The sequence below is a fragment of the Sturnira hondurensis genome, unplaced genomic scaffold (genome assembly GCF_014824575.4).
Source record: "Sturnira hondurensis isolate 20B ecotype Veracruz unplaced genomic scaffold, ASM1482457v3 Scaffold0016663, whole genome shotgun sequence".
In the NCBI taxonomy this organism is placed as follows: Eukaryota; Metazoa; Chordata; class Mammalia; order Chiroptera; family Phyllostomidae; genus Sturnira; species Sturnira hondurensis.
Genome location: NW_028089294.1, coordinates 6,835,218 through 6,858,814, shown reverse-complemented (window position 1 = coordinate 6,858,814; position 23,597 = coordinate 6,835,218). Strand labels below are relative to the sequence as shown.

The 23,597-nt window shown below is 36.1% G+C and overlaps 1 protein-coding gene across 4 annotated transcripts in view; it reads right to left on the bottom strand.

The window, feature by feature from the left end:
• Window positions 1–23,597, bottom strand: part of SOCS5 (suppressor of cytokine signaling 5) — a 62,690-nt gene that overhangs the window by 28,862 nt on the left and 10,231 nt on the right. For 2 of the 4 annotated variants that reach the window (XM_037066531.1, XM_037066530.1), the window contains exon 2: window positions 16,155–16,353. The exons of 1 other annotated variant lie outside the window; for it this stretch is intronic. The gene's annotated coding sequence lies outside the window, so the exon portion shown is untranslated. The remainder of the gene's footprint in view (window positions 1–16,154; window positions 16,354–23,597) is intronic. One more of the 4 variants, XM_037066532.1, reaches the window with a different exon arrangement.

The following is a 23,597-nucleotide window of genomic DNA, read 5'->3' as shown; positions in this document are numbered from 1 at the left end:
AAAGAGCAAAAAAAGCACACACAAGAGAGTACTAAGAAAGCAGAAAGCAGTTCTTGTTGTAGCAGTTCTTGTTGCAAAATGCTGCTTAACAACCACTTAAGGTACCTTCAGTCCATCTCTATCCTAGATTATTATTTATTTCATTGTATTACCAGTATCATTACTGTAACATTATATCTTAAGACAATTTCTAATCTAATTATAGGAGAAATACTCCTTTGCCAAGTTTTTTTCCTACTTGACTCCATATGGTTGCTATATACACAAAGAGTCATTCCAAGAAAGAAAGTTATAAACATTTGGCACAGCAGATTCAACTGAATGTTCCACTAAAAATGACCCATAAAACATTCAATTACATAGTGGCAGATTTATTTTAAATGTTATGAAGTTAAACTGCATGTTAAGTAGTTAATTCAATAACATTTACATTATTTAAGAACATAATTCTCTTTCATATGATATTTTCCTGCCCCAATTTCTATTCAAAGATGTTCTTTATGACAGAATCTAAGTTTTTGCCCCATTCTGAAACATACTAGCCAATGTAAGGCAATTTGGCTACTTGTTATTAGTATGTGAGAACTTCAGTTTCCTGGATGCAATTTATGAATTTCATCTATCTAACATACCTAGTCCCATCAGTTGAAATGAAGCTAATGGGGGTAAAAAATTTTATTTGACTTTTAAGAATTGTTTTTTTAAAGATTTTCTTTATTTATTGTTGGACAGTGGGGAAGGGAGAGAGAAAGAGAGGGAGAGAAACATCAATGTGTGGTTGCCTTTTGAGCACCCCCTACTAGGGACCTGGCCCACAACCCAGGCATGTGCCCTGACTGGGAATCGAACTGGTGACTCTTCGGTTCGCAGGCCAGTGCTCAATCCACTGAGCCACACCAGCAGGGGATGATTTTCAAGAGTTTTTACATATATCTAGAAGCTGTAAGAACATACGATCTTGCTTTTACAGCTATAATCAGGTACTTTCTGGAACCAATCGCTACCTAGATGTGTATATGAAGCACACTTCCAGTCCACAATTCCACCAATTTTTTAGTCCGCTAATAGCCTAAAAAGTCTGTCTCAACCTGGCTGTTCCTCATTGTACCTTATATTCACTATACCTAAAATTAACTTAAGATTTTTCCCCAAACTGGAATAGCAGTACTATGTTTCTATGGAATGTCTTAGAAGAACTATATTTTACTCTTTTTCCACTTAACACAATTATATTTAATGGTACCTAGTTCAACAGTTTCTTTTTCCAGAATGGCTCTCAAATTTACCTTTTCTCTGCACTTTCACGGCCAGTAACCTTGTCCAGATTTCTACTGCCACATTCCTAGATTTCTACAACACCTTAGTCTCTCCCTTCTTCCTAGACTCATGACGCCACCAACTCAGCAACATCCAACAGGCACACACACCTTGTGCCTGACTTTCACGGACTGCTCTCCATAATTAGTCCCCATTTTATCTGAATTTGATTTTCGTTACTCTGAAACACTTCTACTAATCTATTCTACTAATCTATTCCACAAATCTATTTTTAATGTCCACATCAAGTTCTAATTTCTCTAAAAGGGTTTACCACTAACACCACAATTTGTTTTCTTCTTAGATCATTTCAGGCATGTCAACTTTCTAACAGTACTCCAAGGGGAGAGAGAAACTTATATCAAGATTTCTTAGGAAAAGACAAAAAGGTATCAGAGCCAAGGTGCTCTGTTCTATTCTGGTCCTTGAGTCTTGGCTCACATAACTAAGTAAATCAATACCTGGTCTGTGAGTTGGCTAGTGAAGTATGACTCATCATTCTGCCAAACGCATTAAACAATTAGCTGCAATGGGAAAGTGTCTACGAGTTTCTGTTTAAACCACTGGGCATGTATTCTATGTAAATAATTATTTTAAAGCTTGGCAAGAGAATTACAGTAAAAAAACTCAATTGCTAATTTAGATGTGCCCAGTGGGATAGGGGCCAAAGCTCAGAGTTTACTAGGCAATGAACCATTCAATAATTATTGTCACTAAACTAACATCCATCTGGTAACAAAAGCGGTCAAGTGATAGGAATGGGTCAAATTTTCCCTGTTCCACTCATTCTTCATCCTTTTCCCTTCAATGTTAGATAAATTTTATAAAAGCAAAACCCCCAACCTACAGCTATAATAATTTCTTTGTCCAGCCACGGTAAAATCTCCATATTTCAAAAGTATAGGAATTCACAGGATGTATTCACTTGTGTCTTTACCATATAATCAAGAGATTCTTCATTAAAGCAAAATCTAATCTTTCCTTGTGAAAGGCCACTGTCTAATTCCTCTCTTATACCTATTTCCCAGATTGGACACCAAGATGTTTTTCATGACTTCGTTTCCATTTTTTAATGTATAGTTCAGAAACTAATGATTGGGAAAAGGTATGAATTACTTCTCATAAAAAAAGTTCCTAATGTAGATGATTGTTTTTGTTATCTTTGTACTTTTCAAAAATTTTCTTACAAAAAGATATGTAATTAAATGGTTACTGTTTGGGGGTAGTGGTAGAGAAATAGGGCATTATTTGTATTGAAAATACTTGTAGAAAACAAAAACTTTATAGAAAACAATGTAACACAGCAACCCAAGCATCCACTGACAGATGAAAGGATAAAATGTGAGATCTATATATATCTCACATATATATATATATATATATATATATATATATATATATAATGAAATGCATTCAGCTTTAGAAAGAACCTTGAATATATTATGCTACACGAGATAAGCCAGTCACGAACGAACAAATACTGTCTGACCCCTCACATGAGATTCCTAGAGCAGTCAGTCTCACCTGCAGACAGGAAGTGGAGGGTTAGGGGGAGGAGGGAATGAGGAGTGACTGGTGCCCAGTGCAGAGTTTCAATAAGGAAAACAGTTCTGGTGATGGGTGGTGGTAACTGGGGAACAATAATGTGAGTGTACTTAATGCCAAAGAGAGGTGTACATAAAAATGGTAATTTTCATGTATATTTTACCACAACAAAAAAGCCAGTATAACACAGGAAGAATATACCACCTTTTAAATAACTTGTGTTTCACGTGTATGATCAATCAATTCTGAGGCATTATTGAAAAGAAGAAGCTACACCCTCTATTACTGGCAGTGTCCATTTCTCCCCATGTAATAGAGAAAAAAATTAAGTCTAAGAAATCAACATCTACATAAGCAATTACCCTTGTTCACATGGTATTTAAGTATCATTACCTGGGAGTTTCGGCCAAGATGGAGGTGTAGGTAGAAACCCCTCACTTCCTGGTACAACCAAAAGGAGGATAACCACCAATCTAAAATCAATAAACAACCAGAAGTGCCAGAAAATCAAACTGCATGGAAATCCAACAACAAAGGAATTCAAGAAACAGTCAACCAGAACAACCAGACCAGTAAGAAAGAACCCATGGCGAGGGGGTGCACCACGTGGGCCCAGTGACTGAGAAAAACCGTGGGAGACAGCACACCAGGAGTACCAGTCCCAGAGAGCCTGCAGGGAGGGGGCAGATTAGGGTCTGGCTTCGGCAAGGCGGTGGACCATGTGGGCGGGCTGGCTGAGACTCAGAAGTGGCTGTGGACCACAGCGTTCCTGCAGTGGGAGAAACTCCCAGTCTGAGGAGAGTTCATTGGAAAGTGAGGCTAGAGCTGAGCGGGAAAGCCTGCGCTGTTCCCTCTCTGGCCCCTCCCACAGGCAGTGCCAGCGCAGTATGGAGGGTTGCCCTGCCCCAGTGAATACCTAAGGCCCTGCCCCCTTACAACTTATCAGGTGTGTTGAGACAAAGAAATGTGGCCCAAATGAAAGAACAAAGCAAGACTTCAGAAGGAGAACTAAACGATGAGGAGATAGCCAACCTATCTGGTGGAGAATATAAAGCCCTGGTAATCAAAAGGCTCACAGAACTGATTGAGCTTGGTCAAAAAATGAAAAAAACTAATGAAAGATACCCCAAATTAAATAAAGCAAAATATTCAGGGAACCAACAGTGACAGGAAGAAAACCAGGACTCAAAGAAACGATTTGGGGGAAGATAAACATCCAACCAGAACAGAATGAAGAAACAAGAATTCAGAAAAGTGAAGAGAGACTTATAAACCTCTGGGACAACCTGAAATGTTCCCATATCCGAATTACAGGGGTGCCAGAAGGAGAACAACAGTAAAAAACTGAACTTAACTTGAACAAATAATGAAGGAAAACTTCCTCAGTCTGGGGAAGGAAATAAGACCTCTAGGAAGTCGAGAGAGTCCCAAAGAAGTTGGAACCAAAGAGGAACACACCAAGGCACATCATCACTAAGTTGCCCAAGATTAGAGACAAAGAGAATCCTAAAAGCAGCAAGAGGAAGGGAGAGAGTTACCTACAAAGGAGTGCTCATAAGACTATCAGTTGATTTCTCAAAAGAAACCTTACAGGCAACAAGGGGCTGGAAAGACGTTATTTGAAGTCAGGAAAGGCAAGGACCTACATCCAAGATTGTTCTAACCAGCAAAGCTATCATTTAGAATAGAAGGGAAGCTAAAACTGCTTCCCAGATAAGGTCAAGTTAAAGGAATTCATCATCACTAAGCCATTATTACACGAAATGTTAAAGGGGCTTATCTAAGAAAAAGGTAAAAAATATGAACAATAAAATGACAACAAACTCACAACTATCAACAAATGAACCTAAAGAAAAGAAAAACAATGAAAACCACCAGAACAGGAACAGAATAAGAGAAATGGACATCACACAGAGGGATTTCAGTGGGGAGTGGGAAGGGAGGAATAGTGGGGGAAAGGTGCAGTAAAGAAGCAGCATAATTAGTAGGCATAAAATAGACAAGGAGAGATAAAAAGTCGTACAGGAAACAGAGAACTCAAAGAACTTGTATGTACAACCCATGGACATGAACTAAAGAGAGAGAAAGCTGGAGGGTTGGGGGTACAGGGTGACAAGAGAATAAAAGGGGGAAAACTATAATAGCATAATCAATAAAAATACTTAAAAAACAAATACCATTACCTGCTTATGTCTGATAAATTTGCTGCAATCTTCTTGAATGACTTTTATCCATTCACTCAACACTTTATGACCATAGACTAGGTGATAAACTTTATGTAAAGTGATGCAGATTTTTTAAAAAGCCCACAATCTGGTAGAACAGGCAAACAAATTACAACACAACCTAAATGCTAATTAATTAGAGTGCTCCAGGAGCACAATGCACAAAGCAAGTACCTCTAGCTGGGAAAGTGTGACACACTGCTAGTCACACCCCCTGGTTCTCCCTTTCTTCCATAATAATGTAATTAGCTGGCACCGAGTCACCAAGAATAAAGACACATTCCTCAGCCTTCCTTTAGGCCAATGAGATGCAAGCAAAAATTTAGTGTGGAAGCTTTAGGGAAACTTTAAGAGATAGCTTGCATATGACCTTAATCCCCTTTTTCGTTCCTTTGTACTCACGCTGCTTAAAACAAAGATACCTTAATCATGGACCTAAAGGACAACGAAATAAGAGAGTCTAAATCAGTAAGCTGGAAATTACTTCCCTAGTGAGTTTGCGAATTAGGGCTGTCATTTCAGCCTTACACTGCAACTTCCAAATGTTTATAGGAGAAAAATAAATTCTCTCTCGTTTTTAGGTCATTGTTATTTTGGTGGTTCAGCTACATCACTGTACATAATCCTACTGAATTGAATGCAAGGGGGCAGGAATGGCGTCACAGAAAAGATGACTGAGCTGGGTTTTGAAGAATGAACAGGTACCTGACAAGTGGAGAAAGGAACCCAGGGCAGAGGTAATGCAATGGCACCAACTCAGGAAAGGGTCTGGCTTTTCAAAGGATGAGGACTGGTTAAGGCCGATGAAGTATAAAGCAGGTGGAGTGAAGTAAAAGCAACGTGAAAGTTGGGAAAAATGGCCCCTAAAGGGTCTCCTTCTGCATCATGCAAAAAAAGGTGCATTTACTCCTGTACTTGGTCATATTAAATGACTATTCACGGATGATCATCTGAATAGTTTAGAAGAGCCAAATGCCTGTCAGAAAGCAATCAAATCAAATCAATTTCTTTTTCTGGCAAGGCAGAAAAAGAAAAGCTGATTTCTGTAAGAGAAAGGCGCACTAATACTTCTGCAAATGCAGAAGACTAAAAAAATAACATGTGGGAAAAAGAAAAGATAAGTACTCTTGAGATAGTTAAGGGAAAGGAACCTGGACAACAAAGCAAAGAAGGAGCATACATACAATTTGGCAATGTCTGGCTGAGGTAAACATTAGAAATACCTGCCCTTTAAAGTAAACTGAGATCAATGAAATACAGTGTAACTATGAGCATCTAATCACAATACATTTTAATTATACACCTACACCCAAGGATTCCTTTCACAAGTAGCTGTCATAGCTGAACAGCATCTTGTCTATGGTAGGAACCTGGAATTTGATTCAAATTCCTATCAAAGAAAAGTTAAAAGTATGAGTGAGGGAGGAAAAAAAAATCAGTCCTCCTTAAGGTTGAGTTTTAATTTTCACTCAAGCAAGTAGTAATCTTTTCTTTTTCTGCAAAAATCATGTATTACTTTTGTAAATTTATAATTTTATAATTTAAAAAACATCGTATGCTCCATCAGAAAAATTTTAAATGGCAGCAACTATTACCTCATACAAATATGAGAGGCAAATTACCGAGAAGGGTCATGGCTCTGTGCATCTATCACTCATTAATTATACTCTCTAAAATTTTAAAGATCAGAAAATTCTTAAAGTCTCAAAATGTTTCCATTATTTTTATCTCTAGCTCTTCCTAAATTTAAATACTGTGTTTTAGCCTTTTTACAAGTATTTACAACATGCTGATCATATCCTAAATACTGTGTGAGATACTGGAGTTTATTACTAGAAAAGTAGGACATGATTTTTCATGTTTCATTCTAATATTCATTTTCAATTCATTTTCGAACGTGACTTGGTATTCTGAACCAGATTATGAGTTTTATTAGTACCCTACTCTATTAATAGGTATCAAAACACTTGCTAAAGAACACTAAGGAAAGATTTAATTTTTTAAAGAGTGGGATAGATGTTTTTTTTAACTGACACTTGTTATTCAAATAATCTAATGTGACTTTTGTTTGAAAGACTGTAATTATGCCATTTTTTGAATCCCTGAATCCTGACCAGACGTTTGTCCCCTACAATGGTTATTATGCTTTATAACGGACATAGGAATCCAGTGAGCAGAGACCTCTGACCCACATAATTATTTCTCAATGAATGTACATTACAATAATAAAACTTCTCCCATTATGATTCACCAAACCATTTTTAAACATCGTAAAAATGAAGCTAACAGTGAAACCAACTACTGTGAAAGCTGGTTATAAATCCAGCTGGCCCACCACCATGCAGAAGACTAACTCATGGCCCTAACCCTTGAAATCAAGAAACATGGGAACGTGGAAAGATCATGGTTGCTATTAATAAGCACGTACACCTTTATAATACTCTCAAAGGGGTGAACAAGCCTATGAAAGATCCACACCAGTCCCCTCACTAGATTCCCAGACTCCAGGTTTGGTCTCCTTCAATCCAATCTACCCTCCACTGTCACCAGGAAGTACCACGTAAGTCAGTGTTAGAAACTGTAATTCTCTGCTCAAATTTTTTAAAAAGATTTTCTTCAGTGATCTCCACACCCTGAGGGATTAAAATGCACATTCTTTCAAGTGGTACACAAGGCCGCACCAGGCTTACCCCCACACGCTTTGCACAGCACTACTGTCCCTGCTACCTGGAGTGTCATCCTCCTACTCGGTCTGTACCTGGCAAAATCTACACATTCACTTGTCAAGTCTCAGATCAAGGGCCACCTTTTCGGTCAAGCTCTCCCAGACTTCTCCAGGATGACAGAAGAACTCCTTCATCAGTGGTGTGCTGGTAAACTAGCTCTCAGAAGGGGGATAAAAAAGCCTTAATCCAGTCAGTTCTGCTGTAACATTTGTTTTGAAACCTCAAATTTGTTTCAATGTGCTTATTACATTAGGGAACCACATGAGTACAACATAATCCCACTTGCTTACGGCCATTAAACACTAGATGAATACAGAAAACTGTGCCCAGCCGCACTGAGCTGTGAGCACAGGAATAAACAGCACACACACACCTCAAACATCTCCCAGGCACCGCAGTTCGCCTCCTGGTCAGGAGCCAGCCCATCCCTCAGATTTCAGACACCCTCCTTCCACCACTTAGCAGTAACTCACAAGAGGCAACCTTTCCCATGCCTACTTCCACAAGCAAGCTTCAAGTCTTTTTCAAGGCAAAACACCATATTTATTATAACATTTATGTTTTAACCATTTCAACATGTAAACTGCGATACCATTTTTATTAGGTTTCTATCTTTAAAAAATGTGTTTCTTAATAAATTTCTGAGTGTTGTGTCCATCCCATTTTCCTGAGCTTGGTGATTTTTAGGAATGTACAAATCCCATTATAGCAGAACTGACTGTAAGTATGTAGCATTTGCTAATTTCTGTGGTGTACAAACCACCATGGATGATTTGAAATACTAATACTTGGGCTCTGGTCTGACCTGGCTCTAACAACACCACAACATTCACAGCACTCTGACAGGCTGGTGTTTAAACACAGGTATTTCTGACCCCAGAGTATGGTCCCAGGACCACCATCATCAGAATCACATGAGAACTTGTTAGAAATGCAAAATCTCTGGGCCTACCTCAGACCTACTAAATCAGGATTCTGGGACTGGGGTCCAATAACTTGTATTGATAAGCTGTTATCCTGATACATGCTAAATTTGGATGTCACTTCGCAATGCTATAGGACTTCTCAAGTCATAGGTATGACTTATCTCAGCAAAACTTTAACATGAGAAGCTGAAGTAACTTCTTATTGTTTCAGACACCTGGGAGTAAGCTGAGTTAAGAACAATTTTTTAATGAGATTGCTAACATATACCTTTAAATTTACACTTTTCTATAATCAACATAACGGTATTTAAAATATGAATATTATGAATTAAAATAATGTAAGTATGTTTATAGTATATGTATTACATACAGGGGCTATCCAAAAAAGTCCGACCATTGTTAATATAATGAGAACAGCTTGTATGACATCGATGCAACCTGGCAGCCTAGGAGGATGGACTGGAATGCACATGCATGAACAATGACGACCTCACTGTACTAGTTAATGGGGGCAGTAGACACCATTGAGTGAGCACGTGTACGGTGTGACCGTTGCATTCAAATCGACTGAGTAGGCAGAGCAGCAAATATGCATCAGATTTCGCATTAAGCATGAACATTCCTCTGTGGAAACTATTCAGATGATTCCGAAGGCCAAAGCTATGGGCAACTGGTGACTGGCAGTTTCATCACAACATGCTCAGCTCATGTATCACATCTTATGTAGAATTTTCTGGCAAAATATCAAATCATCCATGTGACTCAGCCCCCATACAGCCCAGATTTGATGCCCTGTGACTTTCGGCTTTTCCCAAAACTAAAATCACCTTTGAAAGGGAAGAGATTACAGACTGTTGACGAGATTCAGGAAAATACAATGGGGCAGCTACATATATAAGACAATAAAACAAAAAAAGGTAGGGTAAAGAGACATATACAGTGAAGATTTATACATCCCACTCAAGTGTAAAAGTATTTATTCTAAGTAGACTATAAAAATTTAAATATGTATGTTATAATCCCTGAGCAACCACACACACACAAAGACACTAGAATGATATAAAGTTAGAAAAAAACACAATAAATAAACTAAAATGGAATACTAAAAACTGTTCAAATAACTCAAAATAAGGCAGGAAGAAAAAAAAGAGGAACAAAAACCAAAAAGAACAAAAAGCAAATAACAAAATGGTAGCACTAAATCCAAATATGTAAGTAATTATATTAAATGCAAAACACCTAAACACACCAATTAGAAGTACAGCATAGGGAATATAGTCAATAAAACTGTAATAACTATGTATGGTGTCAGATGGGTACCATCATTTATTGGGATAATCACTTCCAAAGGTATATAAACATCTAATCACTATGTTGTACAGAAACTAATATAATATATATGACATACATAATATCGTTTGTCAACTATAATTGAAAGATAAAACAAGTATAAAAGTTTACCAGAATGAACTAACAAAAAGGATCCAATTATATGTCACCTGGAAGAAATTTTTTTCAAATATGTTGATATAGATAGTTTAGTAGTAAGAGAATGGAAAAAGACATATCATGGAAATACTAATCAAAAGAAAGCTGCAGTGGCTATATTAATATCAAGTAAACATCAAAGAAAAGAAATGATCAGGCATAGAAAAGGGTTTTATTTGATGATAAAAGGGTCAATTCACTTTCTTTTCAAGTACACAGACCATACGATGGGGGTCAAAAAATGAATCTTAAAAGAACTAAAATAACACAAATTATGTTCTTTGACCATAATGAACTTAAACTAGAAATCAGTAACAGAAAAGTAACAGAAAAATCTCTTAAAATTTGAAAATGAAATGGTGCACTTATAAATAATGCACAGGTCAAGGAAGTCTCAAGGGAAATTAAAAAATATATATTTTTAAAGATTTTTATTTATTTATTTTTAGAGCAAGGGGAAGGGAAGAAGAAAGGGAGAGAAACATCAATGTATGGTTGTCTCTCACATGCCCCCAGCTGGGGACCTGGCCCACAACCCAGGCATGTGTCCTCACTGGGAATTGAACCTCTGATCCTTTGGTTCACAGAACAGCACTCAATCCACTGAGCCACACCAGCCAGAACTAGAAAATATTTTTAATTGAAGAAAATTAAAATGCATCAGAATTTGTACAATGTAGTTAAGCAATAATCAGAGGAAAATCTCCAGCATGAAATGCTTCTGTGAACAATAACGAATATTCTCAAAAGAATAATCTAAATATCCACCTTAAGAAGTTAAGGGTGGGGGAAGAGCAAAATAAACTCAAATCAAGTAGAAGAAAGGGCATCCTCACAGCTAACACTACAATGGTGAAAAACTGATTTCCCTCCTCTACTTGGGAGCAAGTCAATGGTATCTACTGTCACTGCTTCTATTCAACATTGTACTTGAAGGCCTTGCCAGTGTGGGAAGGAAAGAGGAAAAAAGCATACAGATAAGAAAGAGAAAAAGGCCTTATTTGTAGACAACATGATTGGCTACATAGAAATATCAAAAGATTGACAAGGAACCTCCTAGAACTAGTAAGTAAAATTACAAGGTCAAGAAAAATCAATCATATTTTATACTAGCAAGTAATAATTAAAAACTAAAATTTAAAAAAGCATTATAATAGATAAAAATTGAAATAATAAGGTATAAATTTACTAAAACATGTAAAAGAACTGCTGAAAACTATACCACTATTAAAGAAATCAAAGACGACTGAAATAACGGAAAGACATACCACATTTATCACATATCAACATATTAAAGGTGTAAATTCTTCCCATTTGATTTATAGATTAATGAATTCTAATCAAACCACCAGCCCCCAAGGATATCTTTTGTAAATATAGACAAACTTACTCTAAAATCAAAAGCAAAGGAGCTAAAATAGCCTAACAATTTTGAACAAGAATAAATTAGCATTTTGAACATGCTAATTTTAAAACCTACTCTAAAGCTACAGTAGCTAAGACAGTATGATATCAGGGAAGGGAGAGATACACAAATCAATGGAATAAAGTCGAGATCCACATAAATATGGTCACCTGACTGTTGACAAAGATGTAAAGGCAATTTAGTCCTTCCTATAAGGAAGGAGTCTTTCATCAAAAACACTGTTGTTGGAACAACTGCACATGTACAGGCAAAAATATATGAACCTCAACCTATACCTTACACCCTACACAAAAATTAATTCAAAATGGATCACAGATCCAAATATAAAGCACTATGCTATAAAAGTTTTTAAACCTATAGGATAAAATTGTTATGACATGGGAAGGCAAAAGAATTTTAGACATGATACTAAAAGCATAATCTCTAAAAGGAAAAAAAGCTATAAATCTGACTTCAAATGAAAAATTTGTTTTTCATTTGAATGAAAGACAAATGTAAAAGACAATATCAAGAGCTACAGACTGGGAGAAAATATTTACAAATGATCTATCTGACAGAGAATTTGTATACAGAATATGTAAAGAAATCTCAAAACTCAACAGTAATAAAACATAGAACCTAATTTAAAAATGAGCAAAAGATTTGAACAAAGAGTTCACCAAAGAGAAATAGATGGAAGACAACTGACTACAGGAAAGGATGTTCAATATTTTTAGCCATCAGAGAAACCCAAATTAAACAGTTAAAAAAAAGTGGTAACACCACATGCTGGGGAAGATGCAGAGCAACTACAAATTTCATACATCGCAAGTCTGATGCAAACTGGGACAACCATTCTAAAAAACAGTTTGGCAGTTTCTTATAAAGTTAAATATATACACTTACCATATGACCTGGCAAGCCCACTCCTTGATATTTACACTAGAGAAATGAAAACTTGCGTTCACAGAAAAACGTGTACGTACATGTTTTAACAGTTCTATTCATAATTGCCCCAAACTGGAAATAATCCAAATGTCTTTCAACAGCTGACTAGATAAACACATTGTAGTATAGTTTATCAATGGAATACTGTTGAGCAATCAAATAAATAAATTGTTGACACATGCAACAGCTTGGATGAATTTCAGAAGCTTTATGCTGAGTGAAAGAAGTCAGTTTCAAAAAGTTACATATGTCTGATTCCATTTACCCATATTTTTTTGGACCATAAGGCACACCTAGGTTTTAGAGGAGGAAAATAGGAAAAAAATGGAAGCAAAGAATGTGGTAAAATACTTAATAATGTCAATAATATAATATTTCACCAATGTAAATGTAAACAGAACTCAACAGCAGCACCAACAACCATTATTCGGCCCCAAATGGGGGTGGGGTGGGGGGAGTGCATCTTATAGTCCAAACAGTACAGTATGTGGTATCAGTGGTTGTCAGAGGTTAAGACAGGGCAGTCAGGGTTTGGGGACTGACACGAAGGGGTAGCACGAGGGGGTACGGGAGGGGATGAAACTACTGGAAAGCCCGATTGTGGTGGTGGTTACACAGACCAATACTTCAGTTAAAATTGATAGGGCTATTTGCCCCCTCCAAAGTCAATTTTACTGCATGTTAACTTAAAAGTTTTAAGCTTTTAAAATTATATAGCATAAACTATCTTAGAACTTTCTAATTCTTTATAAATTAAGGCTCAAAAGTAAATGCTTTGGGTATGTGCACATCAGTGAAATGAGAGCATGAAGATAGCTGGTAGACTTAAGATTTTAAAAATCACCTAAGAAGATATGTCACAGATATAAATTCTAAACTCAGAAACTGTATCTTTCAACCAACCACAGAGGCCATTAATACCTAATATCAACATTTAATATTACTATATAAAATTAAACAGATAATATACAAAACAAATGTACATCTAATCAAAAGAAAGTCTAAATGGAGACTCTACATTATTACTATTCATTTGGTCCTTTGAATAGAAATTACATTATTATCCATGATCACTATGGTATATGCCTTGTTTTTTCTTTTTTTTTATGTATCTTTTTTCCCACATTTCTTTATTGTTCAAGTACAGTTGTCTCCATTTTCCCTCCACTGCTCCTCCCAACCCCAGCCATTTCTACTTCCAATCCTTGATCCTAACCCCCTTTGGCGTTGTCCATGTGTCCTTTATACATGTTCCTTGTTTTTTCTAATAGGAGTTACAGGTTTACACAGTTTATCCGTATTTTCTCATCGGATCCTCCATAGCACAAAATGCACCCTAAAACACTGGCTATATGGATAAATAAAATGTGATATACAGGGTGATCAATTTGTAAGTTATATAAATGTCTAATCACTATATCATAAAGAAACAAATATAATATCGTATGTCAACTGTAACTGAAAAATTAAAAAGTATAAAACAAAAAAATATATATATATAAACCTGGATTACACAGTTCTATAAAGGAATATTATGCTGCTAAAAAAAAGGGAAGCCCTGCCACTTACAACAACATGGATGAACCTGGAGGACATTAGGCTGGGTGAAACAAGCAAGATACACAGGACAAGTGCGGTAGGACCTCACTGCACATGCAGACCCTGTAACAGTCAAACTCACAGAAGCAGGGAGTAGACGGTGGTTGCCAGGAGTTGGGAGGGGGTGAGGGAGGGTAGGGAGATACTGGTCAAAGCGTATAAACCTTCACTTATAAGATGAACAATTTCTGAGGATCTAATTTATGGCATTAACTACAGTTAGTATTACTATCCTGTATACTTGAAATTTGCTACAAGCAGATCTTGAATGTTCTCACCAAAACAAAAACAAGGCAGTGAGGTGATGGCCATATAAATTAGCTTGACCGGAGTAGTCATTTCACAATGTTTGTATGTATCAAATCACCACACTGTCCACCTTAAGTGTATATAATTTTTATTGCTCAATTATACTTCAGTAAAGCTGGAAAGGAAATGCTGACTGGGACCAAGTACTAAGACTGCTTATAATTGCACTATGTAAACCATTCTAAGAAGGCATGAAATATTTGGTTTTTTTTTAAACCTCAAGAAATAAACCAGTTTACCAAAAAACACAAAGAACTTGTAATTTGAGATAGCCACTCTCTATAACTATATATATTTTTGGATGGCGGCCACAAAACTTGGTAGATCTCAGATTGTAGTTTTAGGAAACAGAACACAGCCAGATGACCAAAGCCATTTATTTAAGTAAGTAACCAACCTCATCATTCCTAAATGTGTCCTAGTTTTTAAAGCATTAAATGTAAGGTATCTGGGGGGGCACTCAATTCCTTTCAAATTCCTTTCAAATTCCTTTCAGCACTTTCACAACTTTTCAATCTTTAATCTTCTGAGGATATGTGCTTTAAGTAGCAAATCCGGCTCTTTCTAGAGCCAAAAGTATGTTAATATTGGAGCAATTAAAAAATTGACAACAAAAATTTACCTACTGCTAAACAAGTTAATTACTGAGTGCTTCAATATTCCAGGTCCTGCGGGTCATACAAAAGAGATAAAAAATTGTCTAAGTCCTTAAGGACTTAGCTGAGGAGACAATACAGACCCATGAGACAGACACCATACTGTAGTAAGAAAAGTATTATGGAGAACAATTACAGAGTAACATCTAAATAGACACGAAAACATTCTATGTCAAACATATATGTCAAACATATTCTGTCAAACATTCTATGTCAAACATATATATGTCAAATGGTAACTGAGAAAATAATTGCATACGATGTAGACAGGCACTGGAATACAGTGAGCACAGAACACTGGAGTAGAGACCGGTCTCAGCTCTGCCATTAAAAACTCCTGGGTAAGTCCCACCTGCTCCACAGTGCACAGTTAGTAGGCATGGTACCGATACAAAAAGGACATTGGGTTCATTCACCACTGATCTGGATTTAGCTAAACAAGAAAGGAGGGGGCACACAGAGGCTCCTTCTAGAAGGGACTCACTCAGGATGTCTGCAACTCAAGACTATAGCAAGCTTGCTGCTTGAATTCACCACCTCCTTCTCACAACCATGTGAAAGGACTCCAACACCCAAAAGAAGGAGCTCTCCTTACCTCCTCCAGAGCAAAGACTCTTCTATCAAGGGCCTCTCTGTCCTGGGCCCAGCTGCACTGGCACCTCCCAGTCCCAGGGAACCCCTCCCCACCCCCAACACACACACACACACACACACACACACACATACACACACACACAATGATGCATCAGCTGTCTGGCTTAATTTCAGTCTGGTTAGCTTATCTAAAAGGGAACTGGATCAGGTCCTTTACAACATCACGATCTATGAATTTAAAAATTAGAAGTATTAACCATAGAAAACAAGCCTCATTAAGTCGTCAGCTATGAGTAAAACAGCTTATTAAATCTGTTATCTGGACTTTGTTTGTTCTGCAAGAAATATCAAACTGTTTTAGAAATGCCGAATAGGAAAAGCAAACACTACTGAATTCTTCAAAAGAACAATTTTACCTTAGAGTGAATTCCTGAAGAGCCTCAGGTCCATATGCTTAAGATGCCCGGGACAGAGACAGCAAATATACTATTTTATTAAAAAACTAGAGACTATGACTTCCATTCTTTCTTTAACATAAGGACGTCCACATCTGCAAGGAGGTGGGCAGTAACAGTGGCTGAGAAACCAGGACCAAAATGTCTTTAAAAAACTGCTCTGGAAAAAAAGAGAGGGAGAGAGAAAAGCAATATTAAATATCTTCAAGTGTATGAAGAAGTACTTAATAGAAACCCACACTTTAAAACTATGAAACACAGGACACTGTCTCAGTTTGGAAAAAGTTTAGAAGCTACATAACACATATAGTGTAAGAACAAATGCCTCTCTTTAAACCTCTACTGATAAAGCTCAGGTTAAAATATCTGCAAAAATGGAAAAGAGGCGTGGTTAAAATGAGAAAAACTAAAATCATTTAAATCCATTTTCCCTTATCCTCAAAATTGTTATTCATTTTATTAGAATTTTAAAAACTAAAGTAGTGGTTTTTGGGGTGACTATGAGCACTATACATGTGTTTTGTAGAAAATGTAAAAAAATATGAAAAAACATATAGGGTGGCACAAAAGTAGGTTCACAGTTGTTTATAGTTGTGGGCATGCAAAGAGTTTATTCTTGTATCACTCTTCATAATTATTGTATTGTTTTCCATATGAACAACTGTAAATCTACTTTTGCCCCACCCTGTATGAGATGACTGAAAAATGTAATTATTCAAAGTTAGCATATTTTATTTTCTATCCTATCTTTTTAATAAATATTTCCCTTCTAAGAAACTCAAGTCGCATCCTTTTAAGTTTATTGTATGTAAACATTTTATTATACCACATACTCTTAAGATCCTAAAGCTCATGATTTTTACCAACTGCCAATTATTTGTATCAACAGTATACTAAACAAAAAATGTTAAGAACACATTTTTAAAAAATATTTATTTATTTATTTATCTTTAGAGGGGAAGGAGAGGAGAGAAACATTAATGTATGGTTGCCTTTCGTGCGTCCCCTGCTGGGAGTTGGCCTGCAGGGAACTGGCCTGCAGGGAACTGGCCTGCAACCCAGGTATGTGCCCTGACTGGGAATCGAACCGTGATCCTCTGGTTCGCAGGCCTGTGCTCAATCCACTGAGCTACATCAGCCAGGGCTAAGAACAACATTTTTAATGGCTTTGTAGTGGTTATATGATTTAATCATTTAGGTGGCTTCCAATTTTTTAACATTATAAATAGCACTGGTATGAATAAGTAACACATACACATATAAATTTGTGTACGTCTCTTATTTCCTTTCAATAACCAAAAAATAGAATTTTGGACAAAGGGTATGAACATTCTTAAAGATTCTGAATATTGCCAAACTGCCATTGTAGTGGAATGTTTGTGTCCCTCTAAAATTCATATGTTGAAGTCCAATCCCCAATGCGCCGGTATGTGGAAGTGGGCGAGAGTGGAGCTCTCATAAATGGGATTAGTGCCCTTATGACAGGAGGCTAGAGAGTTAGCCAGCTCTCTTCCCACCAGGTGGGGGTACAGGAAGTCTGTAGTCTACAACCCTGAAGGGGGTCCTCATCAGAATCCAGCCATGCTGGCACCCTGATCTCAGATTTGTGAGATTGAGAACTGTGAGAAATAAATTCTGTTGTCTATAAGCCACCTGTTGTTTATAATACCATAAATTCATGGTAATCTGTAATAGCAGTCAGAGCTAAGATAGTTATTTAGAATGTTGCACCAATTTAAGCTCCCACCAACAGCAAATATTTGTCAACACATGATTCTTTTTTACATGAGACCTATTGAAGCATGTAATCTATAACATAATGGTTCTAGCTTTATAAGCTTTTTCCTTAATCTTATTTCATAAGCTTAGAGAAAAATCTTTTAAGAAGTAATATATCTTGAAGTAAATAAATATTTATCTGTGGTTGAGCAATTTTTCCAGTGTCACTTTTACTTAATAAATTTACCTATTAAATTTAAATGCTTGGAACTAAAAATAGTAATTGTTTGTATAAATCCATTTTAAAAGTAAAATTCTGTGTATATATTTATAATAAAAGATGTCTGAAATGATGAAGATAACCATGGTAAATTTCGTGTTTTGGAATACTGAATATTTTTCTTTCTTTTTTCCAAATTTTCTTCTTTGAATTTCTCTGTATGGCTTAAAAACCAAAATATTAGTTAGTATTATATTTTTTAATGAACCCATACTCTAAAAAGTTTTAAAAGAATCATTAAAATAAAATTCTACATTTCTGTTTCCATTATGATGGAGTAACTGATACTGGGCTAAAGCTTTTGCTGTGAATGACCATGAAACTGGGCAATACACATAAAACACTATGTTCAGGTGTTGGACAATAGGACACAGGATAGTAATTTCTAAGAGGAGGAAAACGAATACTCATTAATGCCTGGCTTTCTGCTGGTGGGGCCAGGACGGAAAACCCCAAAGAGCAGACAGCTCACTTAGTTGCAAAAACAGAGCTCAAGGTTTGAGGCTATAAAGTACCTATAAGTTAAGGGATAAAATATGGTTAGGGAACTGTGGGGAAAAATGGTTTCAGAAATTTGTACAGAAATCTCCTAATTCTTTGTCTGGAGATTAAGCTGCATATGCATGAAGCAAGGTTCAATGAGACCAGTCAAGGAATAAATGCTGGAGAAAGAACACCTATGAAATGTGAGCTGAACAACTAACTATTTGAGCTTGCAAAGGTCTGGGAGTCACTCAAATTCCTGGCAGCTTGAGTGGAGAGACCTCACTGAATATTACATACAGTCCACAGAAACCCCAGAAAGGTCATGCCTCTGTATTAAGGCTAAGCTAGCCCTAGAATAAAATAAAACTGCTAAAACCAAAAATAAAGAGGGGAAAAAACAGATCTTTAATGCAGCCAGAGGGAGGCAGGGAGGTACAATTTCATCATCTGAGCAATGGTAAGAATGACCGCTACTCTCATCAGAAGCAATTTAAGGTGGGGGGAAAATGGGAAAAACTGTAGTTGACCAATAATAAATAAGTAAGTAAATAAGAAAATTTAAGCCAGAAGATACTGAAATGATTTTAAAGTACCACAAGAAAAAAAAAAGCTTTCAACTTAAAATTCAATACCCAGAATAAATATCCTACAAAAATGAAAGTAAAAGGGAGTAACAACATTCAGAATTGTCCTTTGACATAAATAAGTAGAAAACTAGACAAATATGAAACCACTGTTTTCAGACACTGGATGACTTGCAGTGTGGAAACATAACCCCTGAAAGAAAGGAAACAAATGAGGTGACCCCCAAGACTGTCCCAACTCTGTTTGGAACTACAACACAGGGAGGTGGAACCCAAAAACAGCCACTGAATGAAGGAGACAGAATTTAGAGTTTGTGGCATCTGGACAGCTAGAATTTTCAGGGCATATTACTATGAAGAAGAAACTAAACAAACGCTCCAAATATCTGCAAAAGGGGTCTCCTTGAGTGTCTAGCTACATTCCAATCTGCATGTGTGGTGCGTAAATCTAAAAGGCCAGAGAAAATTTTCCAAGAAAATAACAAATACCGGGGATCTCTAAGTCAAACAACTCCAAGAACTCACACTACCAGAATCACTTAGTTCCCACCAGCCAGGATGAATAAATGGGGCAATCAAGGAAGACGCAGAAGGAGCTCACCTCAGTAGTAGGTGGAAACTAGCCCCTAAATTGTAAGCTATTCTAGAACCACCACAAACAAAAAACAAAAAAACCCTTGAAAACAAAAATCAAAAGATCAAGCTAATCCACAAATAAATTAACTGCCTGCCAAAACAAAACTTAATATTCAAGAAAGAAAAAAAGTCAGGAATTCAACATAATAACTCCATAAAAAATTACCAGACATAATAAAAAATAAGAAGTGGTAACCTATAATCAAAATCCAGAACTGGCAGGGATAAAGTCCTTTAATATAAGGACTTTAAAATAGCTATTAGAAAAGAATTTAAAGGCTTAAAGGGAAAGAGGAATGTAATAACAATAAAAAAATCTCAACAGAGAAGTGGACATTATTTTTAAAAACACCAATGGTGATTCTAGAACTAAAAAAAAAGACTGATATCTTTTTTTAAAAAGCCTTACTAGATGGGCCTAACGGCATTATTAGACAAAGGAAATATTTTAAAATCAGTGAACTTGAAGATAGGGCAACAGAAACTTTTAAAAATGAAGAAAATGAAAAAAGAGAGAGAGAAAACTAGACAGAGCTTTAGTAATCTATGAGTTAATATTAAGTGGTCAAACATGTAACATGAGAATATGAGAAGAAAGAAAATACTTGGGAATAAAAAAACTTTAAGATAGATAACTAAAAGTTTTACAAATATGATAAAGAAAATACACAGATCCAAGGAGCTCAATAAACCCCAAGGATACACAGAAACAAAGCCACACCAAGAGGCATCATCATCAAGTTGCTGAAAACAAGTGGTAGAAAAACCTGAAAAGCAGCTAAAAGGAACCAGCATTGATTACACACAGGGACACATATGAGAATCCTGACAGGGTTCTGGTCTGAAACCATGCAAGTAAGATAGTGGAATAATACTGTTAAGGTGCTAAAGTGGGAGGAATCCCTGAATTCTATGTGCACTAATAATAACTTGCAAAACAGAAGACAAAATGAGAGGGGGGAGAGAGAATGTTTCACTATGAGAAACATAAAAGAAAGTTTTTTTCCAGCAAAAGATACATAACACCACACACAAGCTTGGATCTACACAGAGAAATGAAGGTCTGAAAAAGATTGTTAAAATGAAGATAAATATTAATTTTTTAATTTTGAATTGCTCTAAAAGGTAACTGCCTACGAAAAGCAGAAAGAACAGCAATGGTTAAAGCATACATACATAAAGTCAAAATGTACAACAAAGCACAAAAGATGAGAGGAATTGGGAGTACACTATTATGTAAGATTCTTGCATCACACAGGGAGTAACGTAATTTTTGAGGGCAGACTGTTATTAATTAATTAATTACAAGGGCCAGCACTAAAAATTTTAAGAGATGTTATAAACCAATAAAAAATAAAAATGGAGTAATAAAAAATAACCCATTTTCTCAAAAAAGTTTGTTTCTTACAATAAAACAGTCATATCAAGTAAAAACAAATTTAAAAAAACCATCCAAAAGCAGACAGAAAACAAAGGAAAAAGAACAGTAAAAAAGATGTGGTACATTTACCCAATGGAATACTAGGCAGCTGTAAAGAAGAAGGAACACTTAACCTTTGCAACAACCTGGAGATTATTATTATGAGAAGTGAAATAAACCAGTCAGAGAAAACAAATACTATATGATCTCACTCATATGTGAAATCTAATGAAAAAAATAAGTCAATGAACAAAATAAAACCAGAGGAATGGATGCACAGAACAGACTGACAGATCTTGTGGGTGGGGGAGAGGCACTGGAAGAGATTAGCCAAAGAACACATATGTATATATGCATAGCCCATGGACACAAGACAACAATATGGTGAAGGTCAGGGGATAGAGGGGCGCTGGGTGGAGGGAGGTAAAGGGGAGAAAATGGGGGACATCTATAATAGTGTCAACAATAAAAACATAAAAATATAAATGGTCCAAACTAGTGGTTAGCAAACCTTTTCTGCAAAGAACCAGAAAATATTTCAGGCTTTGAGGACCATATGGTTTCTGTCCCAACTACTTAACCTCGCCACTGTAGTACACAAGCAACCATAAGCAATATGTAAATGAGTGAGCACAACCATGTTCCAATAAAATTTTATTTACATAAACAGGTGGTAGGTAGAGTTTGTTCTGCCAAAGTCTGCCAACTCACCGTGTAAACACACCAAATTAAAAGAAATATTGTGAGAATGTATAAAAAACAAGATCCAATACTGTTCTCTACAATAAATCCACTTAAAATATAATCCTATAAATAGATTAACAGTAAAAGGATAGAAAAAGATATGCTATACAAATATTAATCGAAAGGAATTTTAGTACCAGTAACAAGAGACTTCAGAACAAAGGAAGTTCCCAGGGATAAAAAGGGGCACTTCATAAAGACAGAGGGGTCAATTCATCAATAAGACTTAACATTCTTAAATGTGCATGCACCTAAAATGCTGTAACAGTGCTAGAAATATGAAACAAAATCTGATAGAACTGAAAGGAAGAACAGACAAGTCCACAATCGTAGGTGAAAATTTTGACTCTCCTCTCTCAGTAACTGACAAAACAAGTCAATAGAAAATTATTAAAAATATAAGAAGTTAGATGAAGCCCGACCTAACCTGACATTTACAGAACACTCCACCCAGCAACAGGAGAACACACATTCTTCTCAGGCCCACACTGAACACTCACCAGCATGTACCATATGCTGGGTCATAAAACAATTATAAAGTTTCAATAGGCTGAAAATATAGGGCAGGGCAAAAGTAGGTTTACAGTTGTTCATATGAAAAATAACACAATAATTAAGTACAAGAAAAACTGTGTTTCAGAAACTCACAACTGTAAACCTACTTTTGCCCCACCCTAAATTAAGAATCTGTTCTCTGACCACAACAGCATTAAATGAAAGCAAAATACAAAAGGATACCTGAAAATCCCAAATATCTGAAAACACTCTTCAGAACAATCCATGGATCAAAAAGAAAAAAATTAACAAGACAAATTAGAAAATACTTTGAATGGAATGCTAATGAAAATATTTAGCTTCAAATATTTATATCTTTAAAAAATAAAATTTTAAATCAATGATCTAGGCTTTTACCTTAAAAACTAGAAAAAGTAGAGCAAATTAAACCCAAAATAAGGAAGAAGGAATGAATTAATGAGAGCTCAAATCATGAAACAGAAAACAGATAAACCATGGGGGGGGAAAAACCCCAATGAAACCAAAAGTTGGTTAGTTTAAAGGATTGGTAAAATTGGTAACCCTAGCTAGACTACTCAAGGAGGAAAATGAGAACATGAGTCCAACATCAGGAACGGAAAAGGGAGCATCAATACAGATCCTACCAACATAAAAAGGAAATACTGTTTCATAAAATACATGATTTATTTTCAAGCTAATAAATTTGACAAGTTAGATAAAATGGACTGATTGCTCAAAAAGCATAAAAATAGAAGATCTGAATAGTCTTATACCCATTCTTTTAAAAATTGAACCCTTAATTAAGAATCTTTCCATAAAGAAAACTATAGGCCCAGGTGGCTTCACTGATGAATTCTAGCAAATGTTCAAGGAAGAACATCAATTGTATCCAAACTCTTCCTTCCACACGAGAAAGAATGAAAGAAAACTGTTGGTAGAAATGTAAAATGGTAGACCCACCTTGGAATTAACAGTTCCTCACACTATTAAATATACACATATTCTATAACCCAGAAACT